Genomic DNA, 10848 nt, shown 5'->3' with positions numbered 1-10848 from the left:
ACTCTTTGCGACCCTATGAGCTGTAGCTCGCCAGGCTCCTCTGTCCATGGAATTCTCCAGGCAAGAATACTGGAATGGGTTGCCATTCCCTTCTCCAGGGAATCTTCCTAACACAGGGATCAATCCTGGGTCTCCCACATTGCAGGCAGATTCTTAACTGTCTGAGCCACCAGAGTAACACATGTATCTATCACCAAAAGCTCTGGCTCCTTAATTTGACACTCAGTGTCAGTATCTTTGAGCTTTAAAAGGCTATGTAGATGCTATTAGTTTTTTGATAGAAGATTTAGTGCTGTGCTTGCTGATCGAGACAGCACTTAGCAGAGAGATGTCCACAAAGAGAATAATTTCTATCCAGGCCTGTATATCTGCATTGCTTGGGAAGGTGAAATAGACTTACTAGTGCTCCACCAAGGTAATTTTGATTCATCAGGGCTGTGATGGAATGCAGACTGTGTATTTTAACAAACCTCCTTAGGAGATGCTAACATGCACACTCAGTGAAGATTCACTGCTCTAAGTAATAAATAATAAATCTCACTGGGGGCAGAAGTGATGAGCAGTTGCCTTGGTGGGGGCATAAAAGTGATGTCCAAGGAAGGGGGAGCTGCCAAGGATGGGCTCCAGATTGAGAATAACTGTCCTGGTTCTTCTGGGTCAGCCAGGAGGGTGTCATATTCTTCCAGGGACCAGAGGCATCACAAACAGTTGAGAGCCACTGTAAAGATGGAAGTTGACATTCCTGGCCTGAGGAGAAGTCAGTCTAGGGCACACAAATGGGTTCCACTATTATTTCTACTATTAATAAAAATACATACTACAGAGGATCTGAATAGACCATTTTCCAAAGACGGCATACAAAACGGGCAGCAGGCACATGAAAAGATGCTCAACATCACTAGTCATCAGAGAAATGCAAATCAAAACTACATTGACTGTCACCTCACACTGGTCAGAATGCCATTCTCAAATCTACAAACAATAAATGCTAGAGAGAATATCTAAAAAAGGGAAACTTCCTACACTTTTGGCGGGAATGGAAATTGGTACAATCACTATGGAGAACAGTAAGGAGGCTCCTTAAAAAGTTAAAATAGGACTACCATATGACCTTGCAATCCCACTCCTGAGCATATATCTGGAAAAAAACCATAATTTGAAAAGATAATGTACCCCAATGTTCATTGCAGTGCTATCTACAATAGCCAGGACATGGACACAATCTAAATATCCATCAACAGAGGGATGGACAAAGACGTGGTACATAGACACAGTGGACTATTACTCAGACGTAGAAAAGAATGAAATAACGCCATTTGCAGAAACACGGATGGACCTAGAGATGATCATACTAAGTGAAGTAAGTCAGGCAAAGGAAACAAATATCATTTGATATCACATATCACTTACATGTGGAATCTAATTTTTTAAATTATATAAATGAACTTGTTTACAAAACAGAAACAGAAAAAAAAGCTTGTGGTTACCAAAGGGGAAATGTGGATGGGGGGGTATAAATTATGTGTATTAACATATACATATTACCATATATAATATAACATAGATAACCAACAAGGACTTACTGTATAGCATAGGGAACTCTATTCAGTATTCTGTAATAACCTGTATGGGAAATAATTTGAAAAAGAATGAACATATGTATATGTATAACTGAATCACTATGCTATGTACCTTAAACTAACACAACATGGCAAATCAACTATACTCCAATAACATTTATATATATATATTTATATATCATATATGTATATATGTATATATTACATATATATTTAATATGTAATTTACCATGATTTATCAGGTTGTATTGGTTTCAGGCATATAGCATAATGGGCTTCCCTGGTGGCTTAGACAGTAAAGAATCCACCTGCAATGCAGGAGACCTGGGTCTGACCCCCTGGGTCAGGAAGATCCCCTGGAGAAGGGAATGGCTACCCACTCCAGTATTCTTGCCTAGAGAATGCTATGGACAGAGAAGCCTGGTGGGCTACAGTCCATGAGGTCGCAAAGAGTTGGACACAGCTGAGCAACTAATACTTTCACTTTTTCATATAGCATAATGATTCATGGCAGCATTATTTACAATAGTCAAGATATAGAAGCAACCTAAGTACCCATCAATAGATGAATGGATAAAGAAGATTTTATATATATAATGGATATATGTATATAATGGAATATTACTTATCCATAAAGAAATCTTGCCATTTGTGACAACACTGAGGGATCCTGAAGATATTTTGCTAAGTGAAATCAGTGAAAAATAAATTTTGCCTGATTTCACTTGTAAGTTGAATCTAAAAAACAAATGTATAAATATAACAGAAACAGTTATAGATACGGAGAACAAACAGGTGGTTGTCAGAGGGAAGGGGCTGGAGGAGGAGAAAAATAGGTGAGGGAGATTTAGAGGTTCAGACTTTCCAGCTACAAAATGATTCACTGGTATGAAATGTACAGTGTGGGGAATTTAGTGAATAATAATGTAATATCTTTGTATAGTACATGGTAGCTAGATTTATTATGATGATCATTTTGAAAAGTATAGAAATATTGAATCACCATGTTGTAAAACAGGAACTATCATAGCATTGTAGGTCAGTTATACTTAAAAAACAAACTCATAGGAAAAGTGATTAGAGTTGTGGTTACCAGAGATGGGGTAGAGAGAGAGAAATTGGATGAAGACATTTAGAATGTACAAACTTCCAGTTATAAGATAAATAAGTACTAGGGATGTGCAACATGAGAAATATTGAACTGCTGCATGTTATGTATGAAAGTTGCTGACAGTAAATCCTAAGAGTTATCATAAGGAAAATTTTTTTCTATTTCTTTAATTTTATACCTGTATGAGATGATGGATGTTCATCAAACTTATTGTGGTAATCTTTTCATGATGTATGTAAGTCAAATTATTGTGCTGTACATCTTAAATATAAACAGTGCTATATGTCAATTATATCTCAATAAAACTGTATCAATAAATACTGTTCATTAGCACTGACCCCATTTCAGGCACAATGCTGAGCAGTTTATATACTCTATTATTTTGTGTAATTCCCAAGACCACCCTTTACTGTAGAGGTTATTATCTGCCTTGACAGATGGGGAAAATAAGGCTCGGGGAGGCTAAGCAGACAGCCTCGCTAATAGAGAACAGGATCAGATGTGGACCTTGCGTTTCCTGATTATAAGCCCAGTGACCTTCCTGTGTCCCTTTCTGGGAGCCTCTCCCTCCACCACCCTGACGAAGCAGAACCTGCAGGGGTTCATCAGAAGTGCAAGCACCATCGGCCTGGCCCATCCTCCCTGTCTCCCCATCTCCCTGTCCTCCCAGTTCGTCTGTGGCTACTGGGGCAGGACAGTACAGGGCAAGTCATGTCCCTTTGTCCCACCTCTGATGCCTGCGGTACTGGAGGAAGTGTCAGGCACACTGCACAAGGCTGAGCATTCCCCACCCTGAGGGAGAGCTCTCTGGCCGTGAAGCCCAGGAACAACTGGCCTTCCCTTGGTAGAATCAACTGCTCCTTCTCATGGGGCCCAGACATATTTTCTCCAGAGTTCGGGTGAGCCTTCATTGCCCAAGTGCACCTGTTCTAGTAAATGGCAACCCACTCCACTATTCTTGCCTGGAAAATCCCAAGAACAGAGGAGCCTGGTGGGCTACAGTCCATGGGCTGCAAGAGTTGGACACAACTGAGAGATTAAATCTATCTACCTAGTAAGGGGAAGCTGTTCATCTTGGCCTTCCCCTAGCATACCTAAAACAGGCTTTTTAACCACCAAATTTATGCCACCCACCCCTTGGGGATCCAACAGGACTCAGGAAGGACCTAGGCATTTACTTGTAGTTTTAACAAATACCCAAGTAATACAGTAAACACCAAAATGTAAGACGCACTGGCATAGATATTTGATAAGTATTTGTATGATGAATGAAGAAAAGAAGTTGTGAATGAATGGATACAATTTAAAACTAAGTTACCCAAAATATAAGAGGTCCAGAAGACAGTAGCTAGATTCCAAAATTAGGATTTAGTTATCTTAACTAGTCCGAGATAAAAAACATAGATGCTCTCATTTTCTATCTCTAGCTCTATCTCCCTTTCTATCTATATTTTTTTCTGAAAAGGAACACATAAATAGTGGAAGATTATCTATTTATGACTACCAGCCAGGCAAATTACCAATACATGTAATTTAGCTTATACTAAATTATCTGTTTGTCCTGGAATTACATCTATAATTAAAGTGCCAGGTAACATTAAAATTCTTCTTGTGTGTGTGCATGTGTGTTCAGTCGCTCAGTCACGTCTGATTCTTTCCGACCCCGTGGACTGTAGCCTGCCAGGCTCCTCTGTCCATGGGATTCTCCAGGCATGAATACTGGAGTGGGTTGCCATTTCCTTTTCCAGGGGATCTTTCCAGCCCAGGGATTGAACCTGCATCTCCCATGTCTCCTGTATTGCAGACAGATTCTTTACCACTGAGCCATGGGGGATTTCATCTAAAAAGAGCCAGAAAACTGGATTGGAGATGATATTAATAGCTTATGACTATTTTTTGAAGACTAGGAAAAAACTACATCCTCATTAGCTTGGACTCCCAGGTTCTCACAAATCAAAGTTCAGACACACAAACACAGGCCACACACCCATGCATATGGACCATATGGGCACACACACTCACTCATCTGAAAATGATGAGCAGGTGGGGAACACAGTGTTCCCATTGCTGCCCATGCCCCACGCACAACTGGAACCAAATGCTGCGATCAATTACTAACATCTGTCAAGTCACTGCATTGCTGACATGGTGGTGGGGAGGAGGGGCTGGCAGTCACTAGAAAAAAATCTATTGCTTCCTCTGAGCTATTATTTAATTCTTCCACTTTCTTGCTGCCAGTGCTGGAGCTCTTTGTAAGCACATTGTTCCTGAAGGTGAATGGAAGCCAAAAGAAAAGCATCACCTCCAAGAGTGTTGTTGGAAGGAGTGGCCTTATTTACCACCTTCCGTGTTTCTTTTCACTGACTGTTAGATGCATCCTGCTGTTCCCATGGAAACAAGTGCAAAGTCCGAGCATCACCTTCATCTTTTCTTCCCCCTAAGGTGCTAGTCCATCCTGCCTCCACCTAGAAGATGAAGCCAAGTGATTTCTGCCCCTACTGGGCCCTCTGGCCAGGACCCAAGATAATAGTCTGTGCCAGGATCACCTCTATCTTAAGAATGCCCAGAAAGGTTGGACTCTCATCTGGATCTTTGCTGCTGCCGACCTTGCAAGATATATGTGCATTTCCACTAAAAATTGACTGCTGAGGGTTGTGCACACACATGAAACTTACCATTACCTCCTGAGTTTTCTAGGTCAGTCCTCGCAAATAACGGCTCTTTCCCACCACATTCAGGTGAGTTATCTTGCCTGCTTTGTCCAGAAGCATAAGAAAAAGCACACTTGAATCAGTTATGGCGAGTGATGGCTATTTATGGCACAACAGGTGAGCTAGAGCCTCTGGCCCTTGGGGATAATGGAGATATTTGTGACCAACCTTAATAACTTTTAAACTAACATTCATTAACCTAATTAAGTAAAGTGAATCACCTTTCACATTTTCACAAAGAAACCATGGAAACCCCATGAACACACACATACACCACACACACACACTGTTTAAAAGGTAATCTGGTCGTTCTGCTCCCTGGAAATGATTTCTTTTTTCCATTCTCTCTAGTTAATGATACCAGCAAAGCACAAGCTTTTCCCTCCTAAAGGGGCCCCTGCCAGCCAACTCCAGGGAGTGAAGTCATTAGGAATTCAGGCTTTGGAGTAAGATAAACCTGGGCTCTGGTCCTGCTTCTGTCACTTAATAACTGTATTAACTTACTTAACTTTCTGGACCTTGGTTTTCTCATACCGAAATGGGGGAAATAGTAATAAGCATCTCAGGCATGCTCTTAAGTGAATGTTTATTAAATGAATACCTGGAAAATACATAACACAATGTTCAGTATTTAATAGATGCTTTTTTGTTCAGTCACTAAGTCGTGTCTGACTCTTTGTGATCCCAGGGACTGCAGTGCACCAAACTTCCCTAGATGCTTGACACACATTAAATATATTTGTTTATTTGGCAAAACTTTCTCCTTTATTAACCTGATTCTTCCTCAGACAGATGCAAAGATATTTGAAGATCTGCCACTTAATGTTTGAGAGTTAATAAATTGGTGTGAAAAATAAGAATTAGAAACTAAATAAAAGTAGGATAATGTGACTTCACATTTTAACAGGTATTTATCCCTTTTTGTGTATGTGAACCACCAGGAATGGGAAGAAAGTCCCTTGCCTTAAGACTATACCAAACTGAAAAGCTTGTGCCCAGCAAAGAAAACCATCAACAAAATGAAAAAGCAACCTACAGAATAGGAGAATATATTTGCAAATCATATATCTGATAAGGGGCTAATATGCAAAATATATAAAGAATCCATGCAACAAAAATTTAAATAAACAACCCAATTTGTTTAAATACACAAAGGGGATAAATAGACAATTTTCCAAAGAAGACATACAGATGACCAACAAGTATGAGAAAAGGTGCTCAAAATCACTAGTCATCAGGGAAATGCAAATCAAAACTACAATGAGGTACCACCTCACACCTGTTATAATGACTGTTGTCAGAAAGAAAAGAAAGGGAACCCTTGTGCACTGCTGATAGGAATGTAAATTAGTGCAGCCACTATGGAAAAAAGTATGAAGGTTCCTCAAAATATGAAATATCAAACTGCATATGATTCAACAATGCTGCTTCTGAGTAAAACACTAACTCAAAAAGATGGATGCACCCTCACATTCACTGCAGCATTATTTACAAAAGCAAGATATGGAAACAATCTGTGTCCCTCAATAGATCAATGGATTAAAAAAAAAAAAGTGGTACATATATACAATGGAATACTACTCAGTCATAAAAAATGAAAGAAATCTTGCCATTTGTGACAACATGGATGGACCCTTACAGCATTACAGTACCAAGTAAAATATGTCAGAGAGAGAAAGACAAATACCATATGACCTCACGTATTCATGCGGGATCTAAAGAAAATTCAAGCAAGCAAACAAAAACCAAGTGCACAGCTACAGAGAACAGATTGGTGGTTGCCAGATATGAGGAATAAGGGGTGAACAAAATGGGTGAATGGCAAAGGGTACAAACTTTCAGTTATAAAGTAAGTCAGTCATGATATGGAACTAGCACAAAAATAGAAATGTAGATCAATGGAGCAGGATAGAAAGCCCAGAAAAAAACCCAGGCACCTCTGGTCAGTTAATCTGTGACAAAGGAGGCAAGACTACACGATGTTGAAAAGACAGTCTTTTCAACAAATGATGCTGGGAAAACTGGACAGCTACATGTTAAAAGAGAAGATATTAAATCATTCTTTAACACCATACACAAAAAGAAGCTCAAAATGGATTAAAGACCTAAATGTGACACTGGACACTATAAAATTCCTAAAGGAAAACATAAGCAGAACACTTTCTGATATAAATCAGAGCAATATTTTTTTCAATCTGTCTCCCAGAAAAATGGAAATAAAAATAAACAAATGGGGCCTACTTAAACTCAAAAGCTTTTGCACAGCAAAGAAATAATAAACAAAATGAAGACAACTCACAAGGTGGGAGAAAATGATGTGACATACGAGAGATTAGTTTCCAAAATTTACAAACAGCTCAAGATGCTTAGCTCATTTCACACGAGAGCAAGGTAATGCTCAAAATCCTTCAACCCAGGTTTCAGCAATATATGGTGAAATGAGAACTTTCAGATGGTCAAGCTGGATTTAGAAAAGGCAGAGGAACCAGAGATCAAATTGCCAATATCTGTTGGATCATAGAAAAAGCAAGGGAATTCCAGAAAAGCATCTACTCTGTTTCACTGACTACGCTAAAGCCTTTTGACTTTTCCAACAAACTGAAAAATTCTTAGAGATGGGAATACCAGACCATCTTACTTGCCTTCTAAGAGACCTGTATGCAGGTCAAGAAGCAACAGTCAAGACCAGACATGGAACAACGGACTGGTTGAAAATTGGTAAAGGAGTACGTCAAGGCTGTATATTGTCACCCTGCTTATTTCACTTATATGCAGAGTACATCATGAGAAACATTGGGCTGGAGGAAGCACAAGCTGGAATCAAGACTGCCAGGAGAAATATCAATAACTTCAGATATGCAGATGACACCACCCTAATGGCAGAGATTGAAGAGGAACTAAAGAGTTTCCCGATGAAGGTCAGAGAGGAGAGTGAAATAGTTGGCTTAAAACTCAACATTCAAAAAACTAAGATCATGGCATCTGGTCCCATCACTTCATGGCAAATAAAAATGGAAACAGTGGCAGATTTTATTATCTTAGGCCCCAAGATCACTGTAGACAATGACTGCAGCCATGAAATTAAAAGATGCTTGCTCCTTGGAAGAAAACCTATGACAAATCTAGACAATGTATTAAAAAGCAGAGACATCGCTTTACCAACAAAGGTCCATACAGTCAAAGCTCTGGATTTTTTAGTGGTTATGGATCGATGTGAACTCCTGCTGCTGCTGCTGCTGCTAAGTCGCTTCAGTCGTGTCCGACTCTGTGCAGCCCTATAGACTGCAGCCCACCAGGTTCCTCTGTCCTTGGCATTCTCCAGGCAAGAATACTGGAGTGGGTTGCCATTTCCTTCTCAAATGGATGTGAGAGCTGGACCATAAAGAAGGCTGAGTACTGAAGAGTTGATGCTTTCTAACTGTGATGCTGAAGACTCTTGAGAGTCTCTTGGACTGCAAGGAGATCAAACCAGTCAATCCTAAAGGAAAACAGTCCTGAATATTCATTGGAAGGACTGATGCTGAAGCTGAAGATCCAATACTTTGGCCACCTGATGAGAAGAGCTGACTCATTGGAAAAGACCCTGATGTTGGGAAACACTGAGGTCAGGAGGAGAAGGGGGTCTACAGAGGATAAGATATTTGGATGGCATCATCAACTCAATGGACATGAGTTTGAGCAAACTCTGGGAGATAGTGAAGGACAGGGAAGCCTGGCATGCTGTAGTCCATGGGATCGCAAAAGATCACACATGACTTCGCAACTCAACAATGCCTCTTTACCTCTGATAATTTTCCTTGCTCTCAAGTTTGTTTTGTCTGAAATTAATAGTTACTCCAACTTTGACTAGTATTAGCATGGTGTATCTTTCTCCATCTTTAGCCTTTAATCTTTATGTATTTTGATATTTAGAGTGTTCCTTGTAGGCAAGACATATTTGGTCTTAAAAATCTACTGTGACAACCGCTTTTCACTGGCAGTTGTGATCATTGATACAGTTGAATTAATATCTAACTTCATTACCGTTTTTCTGTCTTCCATGCCTTTTCTGCTTTGAATGGAGCATTTTATGATTCCATATTCTCTTAACATATTAAGCATATATTTAACTTTTTTTAGCTGTTGACCTACTGTCTGCAATATTTTTTTAAAACTAATCCAAGTTCCATTTCAAATAACACATATCACTTAATGGGTAAGGCAAGTGCTTTATACTAGAGTATTTCCAATTCCTCTCTCACCCCTTATACATAATATTGCTGCCATTTCTCTTATCCATAATCTATAGTCTCCAAATATATTATTGGAACCATTATGTTAAATCAGTGAAGAAAAATGAAAGATTTTACCTTCATTTATTCCTTAATGCTCTTCCTTTGTGTAGATTGTTTCTGACCTATATTACTTTCCTTCTCCCTTAAGAATTTCTTTTAGTAATTCTTGCAAGGAAAGTTCATTGGTGACAAATTCCCTAAATTTTAGTTTGTATAAAAGTATTTCTTCTTTTGAAGGATAATTTCAGATACTACAGAATTCTTGGTGTGTTTTTTTTTTTTCTTCCCCTCAACACAGAAAGTATTTTCCTCTACTCCCTTTTGCATGGTTTTGAAAACCAGTCTGATGCAATTCCTTCTCCTTGCTCTTCCAGGGCTAAAGCGGGTTTTTTCCCTCTGGCTTCTTTCAAAACTTTTTTCACTTTTGCTGCTGCTGCTGCTGCTGCTAGGTCGTTTCAGTCATGTCTGACTCTCTGCGACCCCATAGACAGAAGCCCACCAGGCTCCACCGTCCCTGAGATTCTCCAGGCAAGAACACTGGAGTAGGTTGCCATTTCCTTCTCCAATGCATGAAAGTGAAAAGTGAAAGTGAAGTCGCTCAGTCATGTCCAACTCTTAGTGACCCCATGGGCTGCAGCCCACCAGGCTCCTCCGTCCATGGGATTTTCCAGGCAAGAGTACTGGAGTGGGTTGCCATTGCCTTCTCCACTTTAGATTTTCCTGTAATTTGAATATGCTATGCATAGGTATAAATTTGAGGATATTTATCCTGTTTGGGGGGGCTTCCTAAGTGATTCAGTGGTAATGCAGGAACTATAGGAGATGAGGGTTTAGTTCATTTCCTCCAGGGGCTCTTCCTGGCAAACAGCAACCCATTCCAGTCTTTTTGCTGGGATGTTCTCTCGGCTTCCTGGATCTGTACTTCAGTGTCTGACATTAAATTTGGGAAATTCTCAGTCATTATTGCTTAAACATGTTTCTTCTTTTTCTTCTCCTTCTGGTATTCCTACTACATGTACATCATACTTTTTGTAGTCTGATCGTCTTTCTCTGACTTTTCATTTGAAATATTTTTAATGGCATATTTTCAAGCTCACTGATTATTTTCTAAATGGTGTCATCTGCTGAGCTATCAAAGGCATTCTTCATTTGTTTTTCATTTCTAGCATTTT

Source organism: Odocoileus virginianus, chromosome 7 (assembly GCF_023699985.2).
Source record: "Odocoileus virginianus isolate 20LAN1187 ecotype Illinois chromosome 7, Ovbor_1.2, whole genome shotgun sequence".
In the NCBI taxonomy this organism is placed as follows: Eukaryota; Metazoa; Chordata; class Mammalia; order Artiodactyla; family Cervidae; genus Odocoileus; species Odocoileus virginianus.
This window is presented reverse-complemented; position numbering follows the sequence as displayed.